At 51.2% G+C, this 17,135-nt stretch overlaps 9 non-coding genes across 9 annotated transcripts; all 9 read left to right on the forward strand.

Moving 5' to 3' along the window:
- Window positions 1–1,276: 1,276 nt before the first annotated feature.
- Window positions 1,277–1,348, forward strand: trnap-agg (transfer RNA proline (anticodon AGG)). Its single transcript has one exon. It is a non-coding gene; the product is annotated as a tRNA-Pro (tRNA).
- A 1,093-nt stretch (window positions 1,349–2,441) lies between these two features.
- trnap-agg (transfer RNA proline (anticodon AGG)) lies at window positions 2,442–2,513 on the forward strand. The gene has a single exon. It is a non-coding gene; the product is annotated as a tRNA-Pro (tRNA).
- A 2,276-nt stretch (window positions 2,514–4,789) lies between these two features.
- On the forward strand, window positions 4,790–4,861 carry trnap-agg (transfer RNA proline (anticodon AGG)). The gene has a single exon. It is a non-coding gene; the product is annotated as a tRNA-Pro (tRNA).
- Window positions 4,862–7,125: 2,264 nt separating this feature from the next.
- On the forward strand, window positions 7,126–7,197 carry trnap-agg (transfer RNA proline (anticodon AGG)). Its single transcript has one exon. It is a non-coding gene; the product is annotated as a tRNA-Pro (tRNA).
- A 1,096-nt stretch (window positions 7,198–8,293) lies between these two features.
- trnap-agg (transfer RNA proline (anticodon AGG)) lies at window positions 8,294–8,365 on the forward strand. The gene has a single exon. It is a non-coding gene; the product is annotated as a tRNA-Pro (tRNA).
- A 2,264-nt stretch (window positions 8,366–10,629) lies between these two features.
- On the forward strand, window positions 10,630–10,701 carry trnap-agg (transfer RNA proline (anticodon AGG)). Its single transcript has one exon. It is a non-coding gene; the product is annotated as a tRNA-Pro (tRNA).
- A 1,099-nt stretch (window positions 10,702–11,800) lies between these two features.
- On the forward strand, window positions 11,801–11,872 carry trnap-agg (transfer RNA proline (anticodon AGG)). The gene has a single exon. It is a non-coding gene; the product is annotated as a tRNA-Pro (tRNA).
- Window positions 11,873–12,968: 1,096 nt separating this feature from the next.
- On the forward strand, window positions 12,969–13,040 carry trnap-agg (transfer RNA proline (anticodon AGG)). The gene has a single exon. It is a non-coding gene; the product is annotated as a tRNA-Pro (tRNA).
- A 3,432-nt stretch (window positions 13,041–16,472) lies between these two features.
- trnap-agg (transfer RNA proline (anticodon AGG)) lies at window positions 16,473–16,544 on the forward strand. Its single transcript has one exon. It is a non-coding gene; the product is annotated as a tRNA-Pro (tRNA).
- Window positions 16,545–17,135: the final 591 nt, after the last annotated feature.

Raw genomic sequence — 17,135 nt, forward strand, 5'->3', positions numbered from 1 at the left:
CCATGCTATCAGTCAGTGTGCGTAGGTCTCCCGGTCTGCCCCAAAGCAGTTACGCGCTTGCCCAGCAGAAACTGCGACACCCTCCGTTAACTTGGCTCGTTGGTCTAGGGGTATGATTCTTGCTGAGGGTGTGAGAGGCCCTGGGTTCAACTCCAGGACGAGCCCACTTGGCCCCACTTTGTAGTCACCGAAGTGTTCGTTCGTTTGCTCTTGAAGGCTGGCTTCTGGGCTCCTCTGCACAAGGGAGGGCTATCGACCTCAGATACTGTTGGCTGTATAGCTGATGGGAAATCAGACTGTCATCTGTGTGTTTTGTTTTCTTTAAAGAAAATGTGTTTTTTACAAGTTCGTTGTTGTTGTTGTTGTTGTTGTTGAGGAGGAGGAGGAGGACATGTAGTGTGTTGTTGAGGAGGAGGAGGACGAAATGTGGTTTGCCGGCTTGTTATGGAGACCTTTGCTGAACGTGTACTCCTGAGCTGCACCAAAGGAGAGGCATTCTTTTCAGTTGTTTGCGGGCCTGCTGAACCATGCTCTCAGTGCTGTCTCACTGGGGATACGGTTACCGTTCTGGAAAGACACTTCAGCGCTACAGTCCATGCTATCAGTCAGTGAGCGTAGGTCTCCCGGTCTGCCCCAAAGCAGTTACGCGCTTGCCCAGCAGAAACTGCGACACCCTCCGTTAACTTGGCTCGTTGGTCTAGGGGTATGATTCTCGCTTAGGGTGCGAGAGGCCCTGGGTTCAACTCCAGGACGAGCCCACTTGGCCCCACTTTGTAGTCACCGAAGTGTTCGTTCGTTTGCTCTTGAAGGCTGGATTCGGGGCTCCTCTTCACAAGGGAGGGCTATTGACCTCAGATACTGTTGGCTGTATAGCTGATGGGAAATCAGACTGTCATCTGTGTGTTTTGTTTTCTTTAAAGAAAATGTGTTTTTTACAAGTTCGTTGTTGTTGTTGTTGTTGTTGAGGAGGAGGAGGAGGACATGTAGTGTGTTGTTGAGGAGGAGGAGGACGAAATGTGGTTTGCCGGCTTGTTATGGAGACCTTTGCTGAACGTGTACTCCTGAGCTGCACCAAAGGAGAGGCATTCTTTTCAGTTGTTTGCGGGCCTGCTGAACCATGCTCTCAGTGCTGTCTCACTGGGGATACGGTTACCGTTCTGGAAAGACACTTCAGCGCTACAGTCCATGCTATCAGTCAGTGAGCGTAGGTCTCCCGGTCTGCCCCAAAGCAGTTACGCGCTTGCCCAGCAGAAACTGCGACACTCTCCGTTAACTTGGCTCGTTGGTCTAGGGGTATGATTCTCGCTTAGGGTGCGAGAGGTCCCGGGTTCAACTCCCGGACGAGCCCGCTTGGCCCCGCTTTGCATTCTCTGAAGCATTCGTTTGTTCTCTCTCGATGCTTGGCTTCTGGGCTCCTCTGCACCAGGGAGGTCTTTCAACCTCAGATACTGTTGGCTGTGTAGCTGATGGGAAATCAGACTGTCATCTGTGTGTTTTGTTTTCTTTAAAGAAAATGTGTATTTTACAAGTTCGTTGTTGTTGTTGAGGAGGAGGAGGACATGTAGTGTGTTGTTGAGGAGGAGGAGGACGAAATGTGGTTTGCCGGCTTGTTATGGAGACCTTTGCTGAACGTGTACTCCTGAGCTGCACCAAAGGAGAGGCATTCTTTTCAGTTGTTTGCGGGCCTGCTGAACCATGCTCTCAGTGCTGTCTCACTGGGGATACGGTTACCGTTCTGGAAAGACACTTCAGCGCTACAGTCCATGCTATCAGTCAGTGTGCGTAGGTCTCCCGGTCTGCCCCAAAGCAGTTACGCGCTTGCCCAGCAGAAACTGCGACACCCTCCGTTAACTTGGCTCGTTGGTCTAGGGGTATGATTCTTGCTGAGGGTGTGAGAGGCCCTGGGTTCAACTCCAGGACGAGCCCACTTGGCCCCACTTTGTAGTCACCGAAGTGTTCGTTCGTTTGCTCTTGAAGGCTGGCTTCTGGGCTCCTCTGCACAAGGGAGGGCTATCGACCTCAGATACTGTTGGCTGTATAGCTGATGGGAAATCAGACTGTCATCTGTGTGTTTTGTTTTCTTTAAAGAAAATGTGTTTTTTACAAGTTCGTTGTTGTTGTTGTTGTTGTTGAGGAGGAGGAGGACATGTAGTGTGTTGTTGAGGAGGAGGAGGACGAAATGTGGTTTGCCGGCTTGTTATGGAGACCTTTGCTGAACGTGTACTCCTGAGCTGCACCAAAGGAGAGGCATTCTTTTCAGTTGTTTGCGGGCCTGCTGAACCATGCTCTCAGTGCTGTCTCACTGGGGATACGGTTACCGTTCTGGAAAGACACTTCAGCGCTACAGTCCATGCTATCAGTCAGTGAGCGTAGGTCTCCCGGTCTGCCCCAAAGCAGTTACGCGCTTGCCCAGCAGAAACTGCGACACCCTCCGTTAACTTGGCTCGTTGGTCTAGGGGTATGATTCTCGCTTAGGGTGCGAGAGGTCCCGGGTTCAACTCCCGGACGAGCCCGCTTGGCCCCGCTTTGCATTCTCTGAAGCATTCGTTTGTTCTCTCTCGATGCTTGGCTTCTGGGCTCCTCTGCACCAGGGAGGTCTTTCAACCTCAGATACTGTTGGCTGTGTAGCTGATGGGAAATCAGACTGTCATCTGTGTGTTTTGTTTTCTTTAAAGAAAATGTGTATTTTACAAGTTCGTTGTTGTTGTTGAGGAGGAGGAGGACATGTAGTGTGTTGTTGAGGAGGAGGAGGACAAAATGTGGTTTGCCGGCTTGTTATGGAGACCTTTGCTGAACGTGTACTCCTGAGCTGCACCAAAGGAGAGGCATTCTTTTCAGTTGTTTGCGGGCCTGCTGAACCATGCTCTCAGTGCTGTCTCACTGGGGATACGGTTACCGTTCTGGAAAGACACTTCAGCGCTACAGTCCATGCTATCAGTCAGTGTGCGTAGGTCTCCCGGTCTGCCCCAAAGCAGTTACGCGCTTGCCCAGCAGAAACTGCGACACCCTCCGTTAACTTGGCTCGTTGGTCTAGGGGTATGATTCTTGCTGAGGGTGTGAGAGGCCCTGGGTTCAACTCCAGGACGAGCCCACTTGGCCCCACTTTGTAGTCACCGAAGTGTTCGTTCGTTTGCTCTTGAAGGCTGGCTTCTGGGCTCCTCTGCACAAGGGAGGGCTATCGACCTCAGATACTGTTGGCTGTATAGCTGATGGGAAATCAGACTGTCATCTGTGTGTTTTGTTTTCTTTAAAGAAAATGTGTTTTTTACAAGTTCGTTGTTGTTGTTGTTGTTGTTGAGGAGGAGGAGGAGGACATGTAGTGTGTTGTTGAGGAGGAGGAGGACGAAATGTGGTTTGCCGGCTTGTTATGGAGACCTTTGCTGAACGTGTACTCCTGAGCTGCACCAAAGGAGAGGCATTCTTTTCAGTTGTTTGCGGGCCTGCTGAACCATGCTCTCAGTGCTGTCTCACTGGGGATACGGTTACCGTTCTGGAAAGACACTTCAGCGCTACAGTCCATGCTATCAGTCAGTGAGCGTAGGTCTCCCGGTCTGCCCCAAAGCAGTTACGCGCTTGCCCAGCAGAAACTGCGACACCCTCCGTTAACTTGGCTCGTTGGTCTAGGGGTATGATTCTTGCTGAGGGTGTGAGAGGCCCTGGGTTCAACTCCAGGACGAGCCCACTTGGCCCCACTTTGTAGTCACCGAAGTGTTCGTTCGTTTGCTCTTGAAGGCTGGCTTCTGGGCTCCTCTGCACAAGGGAGGGCTATCGACCTCAGATACTGTTGGCTGTATAGCTGATGGGAAATCAGACTGTCATCTGTGTGTTTTGTTTTCTTTAAAGAAAATGTGTTTTTTACAAGTTCGTTGTTGTTGTTGTTGTTGTTGAGGAGGAGGAGGAGGACATGTAGTGTGTTGTTGAGGAGGAGGAGGACGAAATGTGGTTTGCCGGCTTGTTATGGAGACCTTTGCTGAACGTGTACTCCTGAGCTGCACCAAAGGAGAGGCATTCTTTTCAGTTGTTTGCGGGCCTGCTGAACCATGCTCTCAGTGCTGTCTCACTGGGGATACGGTTACCGTTCTGGAAAGACACTTCAGCGCTACAGTCCATGCTATCAGTCAGTGTGCGTAGGTCTCCCGGTCTGCCCCAAAGCAGTTACACGCTTGCCCAGCAGAAACTGCGACACCCTCAGTTAACTTGGCTCGTTGGTCTAGGGGTATGATTCTTGCTGAGGGTGTGAGAGGCCCTGGGTTCAACTCCAGGACGAGCCCACTTGGCCCCACTTTGTAGTCACCGAAGTGTTCGTTCGTTTGCTCTTGAAGGCTGGCTTCTGGGCTCCTCTGCACAAGGGAGGGCTATCGACCTCAGATACTGTTGGCTGTATAGCTGATGGGAAATCAGACTGTCATCTGTGTGTTTTGTTTTCTTTAAAGAAAATGTGTTTTTTACAAGTTCGTTGTTGTTGTTGTTGTTGTTGAGGAGGAGGAGGAGGACATGTAGTGTGTTGTTGAGGAGGAGGAGGACGAAATGTGGTTTGCCGGCTTGTTATGGAGACCTTTGCTGAACGTGTACTCCTGAGCTGCACCAAAGGAGAGGCATTCTTTTCAGTTGTTTGCGGGCCTGCTGAACCATGCTCTCAGTGCTGTCTCACTGGGGATACGGTTACCGTTCTGGAAAGACACTTCAGCGCTACAGTCCATGCTATCAGTCAGTGAGCGTAGGTCTCCCGGTCTGCCCCAAAGCAGTTACGCGCTTGCCCAGCAGAAACTGCGACACCCTCCGTTAACTTGGCTCGTTGGTCTAGGGGTATGATTCTCGCTTAGGGTGCGAGAGGTCCCGGGTTCAACTCCCGGACGAGCCCGCTTGGCCCAGCTTTGCATTCTCTGAAGCATTCGTTTGTTCTCTCTCGATGCTTGGCTTCTGGGCTCCTCTGCACCAGGGAGGTCTTTCAACCTCAGATACTGTTGGCTGTGTAGCTGATGGGAAATCAGACTGTCATCTGTGTGTTTTGTTTTCTTTAAAGAAAATGTGTATTTTACAAGTTCGTTGTTGTTGTTGAGGAGGAGGAGGACATGTAGTGTGTTGTTGAGGAGGAGGAGGACAAAATGTGGTTTGCCGGCTTGTTATGGAGACCTTTGCTGAACGTGTACTCCTGAGCTGCACCAAAGGAGAGGCATTCTTTTCAGTTGTTTGCGGGCCTGCTGAACCATGCTCTCAGTGCTGTCTCACTGGGGATACGGTTACCGTTCTGGAAAGACACTTCAGCGCTACAGTCCATGCTATCAGTCAGTGTGCGTAGGTCTCCCGGTCTGCCCCAAAGCAGTTACGCGCTTGCCCAGCAGAAACTGCGACACCCTCCGTTAACTTGGCTCGTTGGTCTAGGGGTATGATTCTTGCTGAGGGTGTGAGAGGCCCTGGGTTCAACTCCAGGACGAGCCCACTTGGCCCCACTTTGTAGTCACCGAAGTGTTCGTTCGTTTGCTCTTGAAGGCTGGCTTCTGGGCTCCTCTGCACAAGGGAGGGCTATCGACCTCAGATACTGTTGGCTGTATAGCTGATGGGAAATCAGACTGTCATCTGTGTGTTTTGTTTTCTTTAAAGAAAATGTGTTTTTTACAAGTTCGTTGTTGTTGTTGTTGTTGTTGAGGAGGAGGAGGAGGACATGTAGTGTGTTGTTGAGGAGGAGGAGGACGAAATGTGGTTTGCCGGCTTGTTATGGAGACCTTTGCTGAACGTGTACTCCTGAGCTGCACCAAAGGAGAGGCATTCTTTTCAGTTGTTTGCGGGCCTGCTGAACCATGCTCTCAGTGCTGTCTCACTGGGGATACGGTTACCGTTCTGGAAAGACACTTCAGCGCTACAGTCCATGCTATCAGTCAGTGTGCGTAGGTCTCCCGGTCTGCCCCAAAGCAGTTACGCGCTTGCCCAGCAGAAACTGCGACACCCTCCGTTAACTTGGCTCGTTGGTCTAGGGGTATGATTCTCGCTGAGGGTGTGAGAGGCCCTGGGTTCAACTCCAGGATGAGCCCACTTGGCCCCACTTTGTAGTCACCGAAGTGTTCGTTCGTTTGCTGTTGAAGGCTGGCTTCTGGGCTCCTCTGCACAAGGGAGGGCTATCGACCTCAGATACTGTTGGCTGTATAGCTGATGGGAAATCAGACTGTCATCTGTGTGTTTTGTTTTCTTTAAAGAAAATGTGTATTTTACAAGTTCGTTGTTGTTGTTGAGGAGGAGGAGGACATGTAGTGTGTTGTTGAGGAGGAGGAGGACGAAATGTGGTTTGCCGGCTTGTTATGGAGACCTTTGCTGAACGTGTACTCCTGAGCTGCACCAAAGGAGAGGCATTCTTTTCAGTTGTTTGCGGGCCTGCTGAACCATGCTCTCAGTGCTGTCTCACTGGGGATACGGTTACCGTTCTGGAAAGACACTTCAGCGCTACAGTCCATGCTATCAGTCAGTGTGCGTAGGTCTCCCGGTCTGCCCCAAAGCAGTTACGCGCTTGCCCAGCAGAAACTGCGACACCCTCCGTTAACTTGGCTCGTTGGTCTAGGGGTATGATTCTCGCTGAGGGTGTGAGAGGCCCTGGGTTCAACTCCATGACGAGCCCACTTGGCCCCACTTTGTAGTCACCGAAGTGTTCGTTCGTTTGCTCTTGAAGGCTGGCTTCTGGGCTCCTCTGCACAAGGGAGGGCTATCGACCTCAGATACTGTTGGCTGTATAGCTGATGGGAAATCAGACTGTCATCTGTGTGTTTTGTTTTCTTTAAAGAAAATGTGTTTTTTACAAGTTCGTTGTTGTTGTTGTTGTTGTTGAGGAGGAGGAGGAGGACATGTAGTGTGTTGTTGAGGAGGAGGAGGACGAAATGTGGTTTGCCAGCTTGTTATGGAGACCTTTGCTGAACGTGTACTCCTGAGCTGCACCAAAGGAGAGGCATTCTTTTCAGTTGTTTGCGGGCCTGCTGAACCATGCTCTCAGTGCTGTCTCACTGGGGATACGGTTACCGTTCTGGAAAGACACTTCAGCGCTACAGTCCATGCTATCAGTCAGTGAGCGTAGGTCTCCCGGTCTGCCCCAAAGCAGTTACGCGCTTGCCCAGCAGAAACTGCGACACCCTCCGTTAACTTGGCTCGTTGGTCTAGGGGTATGATTCTCGCTTAGGGTGCGAGAGGTCCCGGGTTCAACTCCCGGACGAGCCCGCTTGGCCCCGCTTTGCATTCTCTGAAGCATTCGTTTGTTCTCTCTCGATGCTTGGCTTCTGGGCTCCTCTGCACCAGGGAGGTCTTTCAACCTCAGATACTGTTGGCTGTGTAGCTGATGGGAAATCAGACTGTCATCTGTGTGTTTTGTTTTCTTTAAAGAAAATGTGTATTTTACAAGTTTGTTGTTGTTGTTGAGGAGGAGGAGGACATGTAGTGTGTTGTTGAGGAGGAGGAGGACGAAATGTGGTTTGCCGGCTTGTTATGGAGACCTTTGCTGAACGTGTACTCCTGAGCTGCACCAAAGGAGAGGCATTCTTTTCAGTTGTTTGCGGGCCTGCTGAACCATGCTCTCAGTGCTGTCTCACTGGGGATACGGTTACCGTTCTGGAAAGACACTTCAGCGCTACAGTCCATGCTATCAGTCAGTGTGCGTAGGTCTCCCGGTCTGCCCCAAAGCAGTTACGCGCTTGCCCAGCAGAAACTGCGACACCCTCTGTTAACTTGGCTCGTTGGTCTAGGGGTATGATTCTTGCTGAGGGTGTGAGAGGCCCTGGGTTCAACTCCAGGACGAGCCCACTTGGCCCCACTTTGTAGTCACCGAAGTGTTCGTTCGTTTGCTCTTGAAGGCTGGCTTCTGGGCTCCTCTGCACAAGGGAGGGCTATCGACCTCAGATACTGTTGGCTGTATAGCTGATGGGAAATCAGACTGTCATCTGTGTGTTTTGTTTTCTTTAAAGAAAATGTGTTTTTTACAAGTTCGTTGTTGTTGTTGTTGTTGTTGAGGAGGAGGAGGAGGACATGTAGTGTGTTGTTGAGGAGGAGGAGGACGAAATGTGGTTTGCCGGCTTGTTATGGAGACCTTTGCTGAACGTGTACTCCTGAGCTGCACCAAAGGAGAGGCATTCTTTTCAGTTGTTTGCGGGCCTGCTGAACCATGCTCTCAGTGCTGTCTCACTGGGGATACGGTTACCGTTCTGGAAAGACACTTCAGCGCTACAGTCCATGCTATCAGTCAGTGAGCGTAGGTCTCCCGGTCTGCCCCAAAGCAGTTACGCGCTTGCCCAGCAGAAACTGCGACACCCTCAGTTAACTTGGCTCGTTGGTCTAGGGGTATGATTCTCGCTTAGGGTGCGAGAGGTCCCGGGTTCAACTCCCGGACGAGCCCGCTTGGCCCCGCTTTGCATTCTCTGAAGCATTCGTTTGTTCTCTCTCGATGCTTGGCTTCTGGGCTCCTCTGCACCAGGGAGGTCTTTCAACCTCAGATACTGTTGGCTGTGTAGCTGATGGGAAATCAGACTGTCATCTGTGTGTTTTGTTTTCTTTAAAGAAAATGTGTATTTTCCAAGTTCGTTGTTGTTGTTGAGGAGGAGGAGGACATGTAGTGTGTTGTTGAGGAGGAGGAGGACGAAATGTGGTTTGCCGGCTTGTTATGGAGACCTTTGCTGAACGTGTACTCCTGAGCTGCACCAAAGGAGAGGCATTCTTTTCAGTTGTTTGCGGGCCTGCTGAACCATGCTCTCAGTGCTGTCTCACTGGGGATACGGTTACCGTTCTGGAAAGACACTTCAGCGCTACAGTCCATGCTATCAGTCAGTGTGCGTAGGTCTCCCGGTCTGCCCCAAAGCAGTTACGCGCTTGCCCAGCAGAAACTGCGACACCCTCCGTTAACTTGGCTCGTTGGTCTAGGGGTATGATTCTCGCTGAGGGTGTGAGAGGCCCTGGGTTCAACTCCAGGACGAGCCCACTTGGCCCCACTTTGTAGTCACCGAAGTGTTCGTTCGTTTGCTCTTGAAGGCTGGCTTCTGGGCTCCTCTGCACAAGGGAGGGCTATCGACCTCAGATACTGTTGGCTGTATAGCTGATGGGAAATCAGACTGTCATCTGTGTGTTTTGTTTTCTTTAAAGAAAATGTGTTTTTTACAAGTTCGTTGTTGTTGTTGTTGTTGTTGAGGAGGAGGAGGAGGACATGTAGTGTGTTGTTGAGGAGGAGGAGGACGAAATGTGGTTTGCCGGCTTGTTATGGAGACCTTTGCTGAACGTGTACTCCTGAGCTGCACCAAAGGAGAGGCATTCTTTTCAGTTGTTTGCGGGCCTGCTGAACCATGCTCTCAGTGCTGTCTCACTGGGGATACGGTTACCGTTCTGGAAAGACACTTCAGCGCTACAGTCCATGCTATCAGTCAGTGTGCGTAGGTCTCCCGGTCTGCCCCAAAGCAGTTACGCGCTTGCCCAGCAGAAACTGCGACACCCTCCGTTAACTTGGCTCGTTGGTCTAGGGGTATGATTCTCGCTGAGGGTGTGAGAGGCCCTGGGTTCAACTCCAGGACGAGCCCACTTGGCCCCACTTTGTAGTCACCGAAGTGTTCGTTCGTTTGCTGTTGAAGGCTGGCTTCTGGGCTCCTCTGCACAAGGGAGGGCTATCGACCTCAGATACTGTTGGCTGTATAGCTGATGGGAAATCAGACTGTCATCTGTGTGTTTTGTTTTCTTTAAAGAAAATGTGTATTTTACAAGTTCGTTGTTGTTGTTGAGGAGGAGGAGGACATGTAGTGTGTTGTTGAGGAGGAGGAGGACGAAATGTGGTTTGCCGGCTTGTTATGGAGACCTTTGCTGAACGTGTACTCCTGAGCTGCACCAAAGGAGAGGCATTCTTTTCAGTTGTTTGCGGGCCTGCTGAACCATGCTCTCAGTGCTGTCTCACTGGGGATACGGTTACCGTTCTGGAAAGACACTTCAGCGCTACAGTCCATGCTATCAGTCAGTGTGCGTAGGTCTCCCGGTCTGCCCCAAAGCAGTTACGCGCTTGCCCAGCAGAAACTGCGACACCCTCCGTTAACTTGGCTCGTTGGTCTAGGGGTATGATTCTCGCTGAGGGTGTGAGAGGCCCTGGGTTCAACTCCAGGAAGAGCCCACTTGGCCCCACTTTGTAGTCACCGAAGTGTTCGTTCGTTTGCTCTTGAAGGCTGGCTTCTGGGCTCCTCTGCACAAGGGAGGGCTATCGACCTCAGATACTGTTGGCTGTATAGCTGATGGGAAATCAGACTGTCATCTGTGTGTTTTGTTTTCTTTAAAGAAAATGTGTTTTTTACAAGTTCGTTGTTGTTGTTGTTGTTGTTGAGGAGGAGGAGGAGGACATGTAGTGTGTTGTTGAGGAGGAGGAGGACGAAATGTGGTTTGCCAGCTTGTTATGGAGACCTTTGCTGAACGTGTACTCCTGAGCTGCACCAAAGGAGAGGCATTCTTTTCAGTTGTTTGCGGGCCTGCTGAACCATGCTCTCAGTGCTGTCTCACTGGGGATACGGTTACCGTTCTGGAAAGACACTTCAGCGCTACAGTCCATGCTATCAGTCAGTGAGCGTAGGTCTCCCGGTCTGCCCCAAAGCAGTTACGCGCTTGCCCAGCAGAAACTGCGACACCCTCCGTTAACTTGGCTCGTTGGTCTAGGGGTATGATTCTCGCTTAGGGTGCGAGAGGTCCCGGGTTCAACTCCCGGACGAGCCCGCTTGGCCCCGCTTTGCATTCTCTGAAGCATTCGTTTGTTCTCTCTCGATGCTTGGCTTCTGGGCTCCTCTGCACCAGGGAGGTCTTTCAACCTCAGATACTGTTGGCTGTGTAGCTGATGGGAAATCAGACTGCCATCTGTGTGTTTTGTTTTCTTTAAAGAAAATGTGTATTTTACAAGTTCGTTGTTGTTGTTGAGGAGGAGGAGGAGGACATGTAGTGTGTTGTTGAGGAGGAGGAGGACGAAATGTGGTTTGCCGGCTTGTTATGGAGACCTTTGCTGAACGTGTACTCCTGAGCTGCACCAAAGGAGAGGCATTCTTTTCAGTTGTTTGCGGGCCTGCTGAACCATGCTCTCAGTGCTGTCTCACTGGGGATACGGTTACCGTTCTGGAAAGACACTTCAGAGCTACAGTCCATGCTATCAGTCAGTGTGCGTAGGTCTCCCGGTCTGCCCCAAAGCAGTTACGCGCTTGCCCAGCAGAAACTGCGACACCCTCCGTTAACTTGGCTCGTTGGTCTAGGGGTATGATTCTTGCTGAGGGTGTGAGAGGCCCTGGGTTCAACTCCAGGACGAGCCCACTTGGCCCCACTTTGTAGTCACCGAAGTGTTCGTTCGTTTGCTCTTGAAGGCTGGCTTCTGGGCTCCTCTGCACAAGGGAGGGCTATCGACCTCAGATACTGTTGGCTGTATAGCTGATGGGAAATCAGACTGTCATCTGTGTGTTTTGTTTTCTTTAAAGAAAATGTGTTTTTTACAAGTTCGTTGTTGTTGTTGTTGTTGTTGAGGAGGAGGAGGAGGACATGTAGTGTGTTGTTGAGGAGGAGGAGGACGAAATGTGGTTTGCCGGCTTGTTATGGAGACCTTTGCTGAACGTGTACTCCTGAGCTGCACCAAAGGAGAGGCATTCTTTTCAGTTGTTTGCGGGCCTGCTGAACCATGCTCTCAGTGCTGTCTCACTGGGGATACGGTTACCGTTCTGGAAAGACACTTCAGCGCTACAGTCCATGCTATCAGTCATTGTGCGTAGGTCTCCCGGTCTGCCCCAAAGCAGTTACGCGCTTGCCCAGCAGAAACTGCGACACCCTCCGTTAACTTGGCTCGTTGGTCTAGGGGTATGATTCTCGCTTAGGGTGCGAGAGGTCCCGGGTTCAACTCCCGGATGAGCCCGCTTGGCCCCACTTTGCATTCTCTGAAGCATTCGTTTGTTCTCTCTCGATGCTTGGCTTCTGGGCTCCTCTGCACCAGGGAGGTCTTTCAACCTCAGATACTGTTGGCTGTGTAGCTGATGGGAAATCAGACTGTCATCTGTGTGTTTTGTTTTCTTTAAAGAAAATGTGTATTTTACAAGTTCGTTGTTGTTGTTGAGGAGGAGGAGGACATGTAGTGTGTTGTTGAGGAGGAGGAGGACGAAATGTGGTTTGCCGGCTTGTTATGGAGACCTTTGCTGAACGTGTACTCCTGAGCTGCACCAAAGGAGAGGCATTCTTTTCAGTTGTTTGCGGGCCTGCTGAACCATGCTCTCAGTGCTGTCTCACTGGGGATACGGTTACCGTTCTGGAAAGACACTTCAGCGCTACAGTCCATGCTATCAGTCAGTGTGCGTAGGTCTCCCGGTCTGCCCCAAAGCAGTTACGCGCTTGCCCAGCAGAAACTGCGACACCCTCCGTTAACTTGGCTCGTTGGTCTAGGGGTATGATTCTTGCTGAGGGTGTGAGAGGCCCTGTGTTCAACTCCAGGACAAGCCCACTTGGCCCCACTTTGTAGTCACCGAAGTGTTCGTTCGTTTGCTCTTGAAGGCTGGCTTCTGGGCTCCTCTGCACAAGGGAGGGCTATCGACCTTAGATACTGTTGGCTGTATAGCTGATGGGAAATCAGACTGTCATCTGTGTGTTTTGTTTTCTTTAAAGAAAATGTGTTTTTTACAAGTTCGTTGTTGTTGTTGTTGTTGTTGAGGAGGAGGAGGAGGACATGTAGTGTGTTGTTGAGGAGGAGGAGGACGAAATGTGGTTTGCCGGCTTGTTATGGAGACCTTTGCTGAACGTGTACTCCTGAGCTGCACCAAAGGAGAGGCATTCTTTTCAGTTGTTTGCGGGCCTGCTGAACCATGCTCTCAGTGCTGTCTCACTGGGGATACGGTTACCGTTCTGGAAAGACACTTCAGCGCTACAGTCCATGCTATCAGTCAGTGAGCGTAGGTCTCCCGGTCTGCCCCAAAGCAGTTACGCGCTTGCCCAGCAGAAACTGCGACACCCTCCGTTAACTTGGCTCGTTGGTCTAGGGGTATGATTCTCGCTTAGGGTGCGAGAGGTCCCGGGTTCAACTCCCGGACGAGCCCGCTTGGCCCCGCTTTGCATTCTCTGAAGCATTCGTTTGTTCTCTCTCGATGCTTGGCTTCTGGGCTCCTCTGCACCAGGGAGGTCTTTCAACCTCAGATACTGTTGGCTGTGTAGCTGATGGGAAATCAGACTGTCATCTGTGTGTTTTGTTTTCTTTAAAGAAAATGTGTATTTTACAAGTTCGTTGTTGTTGTTGAGGAGGAGGAGGACATGTAGTGTGTTGTTGAGGAGGAGGAGGACGAAATGTGGTTTGCCGGCTTGTTATGGAGACCTTTGCTGAACGTGTACTCCTGAGCTGCACCAAAGGAGAGGCATTCTTTTCAGTTGTTTGCGGGCCTGCTGAACCATGCTCTCAGTGCTGTCTCACTGGGGATACGGTTACCGTTCTGGAAAGACACTTCAGCGCTACAGTCCATGCTATCAGTCAGTGTGCGTAGGTCTCCCGGTCTGCCCCAAAGCAGTTACGCGCTTGCCCAGCAGAAACTGCGACACCCTCCGTTAACTTGGCTCGTTGGTCTAGGGGTATGATTCTTGCTGAGGGTGTGAGAGGCCCTGGGTTCAACTCCACGACGAGCCCACTTGGCCCCACTTTGTAGTCACTGAAGTGTTCGTTCGTTTGCTCTTGAAGGCTGGCTTCTGGGCTCCTCTGCACAAGGGAGGGCTATCGACCTCAGATACTGTTGGCTGTATAGCTGATGGGAAATCAGACTGTCATCTGTGTGTTTTGTTTTCTTTAAAGAAAATGTGTTTTTTACAAGTTCGTTGTTGTTGTTGTTGTTGTTGAGGAGGAGGAGGAGGACATGTAGTGTGTTGTTGAGGAGGAGGAGGACGAAATGTGGTTTGCCGGCTTGTTATGGAGACCTTTGCTGAACGTGTACTCCTGAGCTGCACCAAAGGAGAGGCATTCTTTTCAGTTGTTTGCGGGCCTGCTGAACCATGCTCTCAGTGCTGTCTCACTGGGGATACGGTTACCGTTCTGGAAAGACACTTCAGCGCTACAGTCCATGCTATCAGTCAGTGTGCGTAGGTCTCCCGGTCTGCCCCAAAGCAGTTACGCGCTTGCCCAGCAGAAACTGCGACACTCTCCGTTAACTTGGCTCGTTGGTCTAGGGGTATGATTCTCGCTGAGGGTGTGAGAGGCCCTGGGTTCAACTCCAGGACGAGCCCACTTGGCCCCACTTTGTAGTCACCGAAGTGTTCGTTCGTTTGCTGTTGAAGGCTGGCTTCTGGGCTCCTCTGCACAAGGGAGGGCTATCGACCTCAGATACTGTTGGCTGTATAGCTGATGGGAAATCAGACTGTCATCTGTGTGTTTTGTTTTCTTTAAAGAAAATGTGTATTTTCCAAGTTCGTTGTTGTTGTTGAGGAGGAGGAGGACATGTAGTGTGTTGTTGAGGAGGAGGAGGACGAAATGTGGTTTGCCGGCTTGTTATGGAGACCTTTGCTGAACGTGTACTCCTGAGCTGCACCAAAGGAGAGGCATTCTTTTCAGTTGTTTGCGGGCCTGCTGAACCATGCTCTCAGTGCTGTCTCACTGGGGATACGGTTACCGTTCTGGAAAGACACTTCAGCGCTACAGTCCATGCTATCAGTCAGTGTGCGTAGGTCTCCCGGTCTGCCCCAAAGCAGTTACGCGCTTGCCCAGCAGAAACTGCGACACCCTCCGTTAACTTGGCTCGTTGGTCTAGGGGTATGATTCTCGCTGAGGGTGTGAGAGGCCCTGGGTTCAACTCCAGGACGAGCCCACTTGGCCCCACTTTGTAGTCACCGAAGTGTTCGTTCGTTTGCTCTTGAAGGCTGGCTTCTGGGCTCCTCTGCACAAGGGAGGGCTATCGACCTCAGATACTGTTGGCTGTATAGCTGATGGGAAATCAGACTGTCATCTGTGTGTTTTGTTTTCTTTAAAGAAAATGTGTTTTTTACAAGTTCGTTGTTGTTGTTGTTGTTGTTGAGGAGGAGGAGGAGGACATGTAGTGTGTTGTTGAGGAGGAGGAGGACGAAATGTGGTTTGCCGGCTTGTTATGGAGACCTTTGCTGAACGTGTACTCCTGAGCTGCACCAAAGGAGAGGCATTCTTTTCAGTTGTTTGCGGGCCTGCTGAACCATGCTCTCAGTGCTGTCTCACTGGGGATACGGTTACCGTTCTGGAAAGACACTTCAGCGCTACAGTCCATGCTATCAGTCAGTGTGCGTAGGTCTCCCGGTCTGCCCCAAAGCAGTTACGCGCTTGCCCAGCAGAAACTGCGACACCCTCCGTTAACTTGGCTCGTTGGTCTAGGGGTATGATTCTCGCTGAGGGTGTGAGAGGCCCTGGGTTCAACTCCAGGACGAGCCCACTTGGCCCCACTTTGTAGTCACCGAAGTGTTCGTTCGTTTGCTGTTGAAGGCTGGCTTCTGGGCTCCTCTGCACAAGGGAGGGCTATCGACCTCAGATACTGTTGGCTGTATAGCTGATGGGAAATCAGACTGTCATCTGTGTGTTTTGTTTTCTTTAAAGAAAATGTGTATTTTACAAGTTCGTTGTTGTTGTTGAGGAGGAGGAGGACATGTAGTGTGTTGTTGAGGAGGAGGAGGACGAAATGTGGTTTGCCGGCTTGTTATGGAGACCTTTGCTGAACGTGTACTCCTGAGCTGCACCAAAGGAGAGGCATTCTTTTCAGTTGTTTGCGGGCCTGCTGAACCATGCTCTCAGTGCTGTCTCACTGGGGATACGGTTACCGTTCTGGAAAGACACTTCAGCGCTACAGTCCATGCTATCAGTCAGTGTGCGTAGGTCTCCCGGTCTGCCCCAAAGCAGTTACGCGCTTGCCCAGCAGAAACTGCGACACCCTCCGTTAACTTGGCTCGTTGGTCTAGGGGTATGATTCTCGCTGAGGGTGTGAGAGGCCCTGGGTTCAACTCCAGGAAGAGCCCACTTGGCCCCACTTTGTAGTCACCGAAGTGTTCGTTCGTTTGCTCTTGAAGGCTGGCTTCTGGGCTCCTCTGCACAAGGGAGGGCTATCGACCTCAGATACTGTTGGCTGTATAGCTGATGGGAAATCAGACTGTCATCTGTGTGTTTTGTTTTCTTTAAAGAAAATGTGTTTTTTACAAGTTCGTTGTTGTTGTTGTTGTTGTTGAGGAGGAGGAGGAGGACATGTAGTGTGTTGTTGAGGAGGAGGAGGACGAAATGTGGTTTGCCAGCTTGTTATGGAGACCTTTGCTGAACGTGTACTCCTGAGCTGCACCAAAGGAGAGGCATTCTTTTCAGTTGTTTGCGGGCCTGCTGAACCATGCTCTCAGTGCTGTCTCACTGGGGATACGGTTACCGTTCTGGAAAGACACTTCAGCGCTACAGTCCATGCTATCAGTCAGTGAGCGTAGGTCTCCCGGTCTGCCCCAAAGCAGTTACGCGCTTGCCCAGCAGAAACTGCGACACCCTCCGTTAACTTGGCTCGTTGGTCTAGGGGTATGATTCTCGCTTAGGGTGCGAGAGGTCCCGGGTTCAACTCCCGGACGAGCCCGCTTGGCCCCGCTTTGCATTCTCTGAAGCATTCGTTTGTTCTCTCTCGATGCTTGGCTTCTGGGCTCCTCTGCACCAGGGAGGTCTTTCAACCTCAGATACTGTTGGCTGTGTAGCTGATGGGAAATCAGACTGCCATCTGTGTGTTTTGTTTTCTTTAAAGAAAATGTGTATTTTACAAGTTCGTTGTTGTTGTTGAGGAGGAGGAGGAGGACATGTAGTGTGTTGTTGAGGAGGAGGAGGACGAAATGTGGTTTGCCGGCTTGTTATGGAGACCTTTGCTGAACGTGTACTCCTGAGCTGCACCAAAGGAGAGGCATTCTTTTCAGTTGTTTGCGGGCCTGCTGAACCATGCTCTCAGTGCTGTCTCACTGGGGATACGGTTACCGTTCTGGAAAGACACTTCAGAGCTACAGTCCATGCTATCAGTCAGTGTGCGTAGGTCTCCCGGTCTGCCCCAAAGCAGTTACGCGCTTGCCCAGCAGAAACTGCGACACCCTCCGTTAACTTGGCTCGTTGGTCTAGGGGTATGATTCTTGCTGAGGGTGTGAGAGGCCCTGGGTTCAACTCCAGGACGAGCCCACTTGGCCCC

This window comes from Amia ocellicauda, chromosome 2 (assembly GCF_036373705.1).
Source record: "Amia ocellicauda isolate fAmiCal2 chromosome 2, fAmiCal2.hap1, whole genome shotgun sequence".
Classification (NCBI taxonomy): domain Eukaryota; kingdom Metazoa; phylum Chordata; class Actinopteri; order Amiiformes; family Amiidae; genus Amia; species Amia ocellicauda.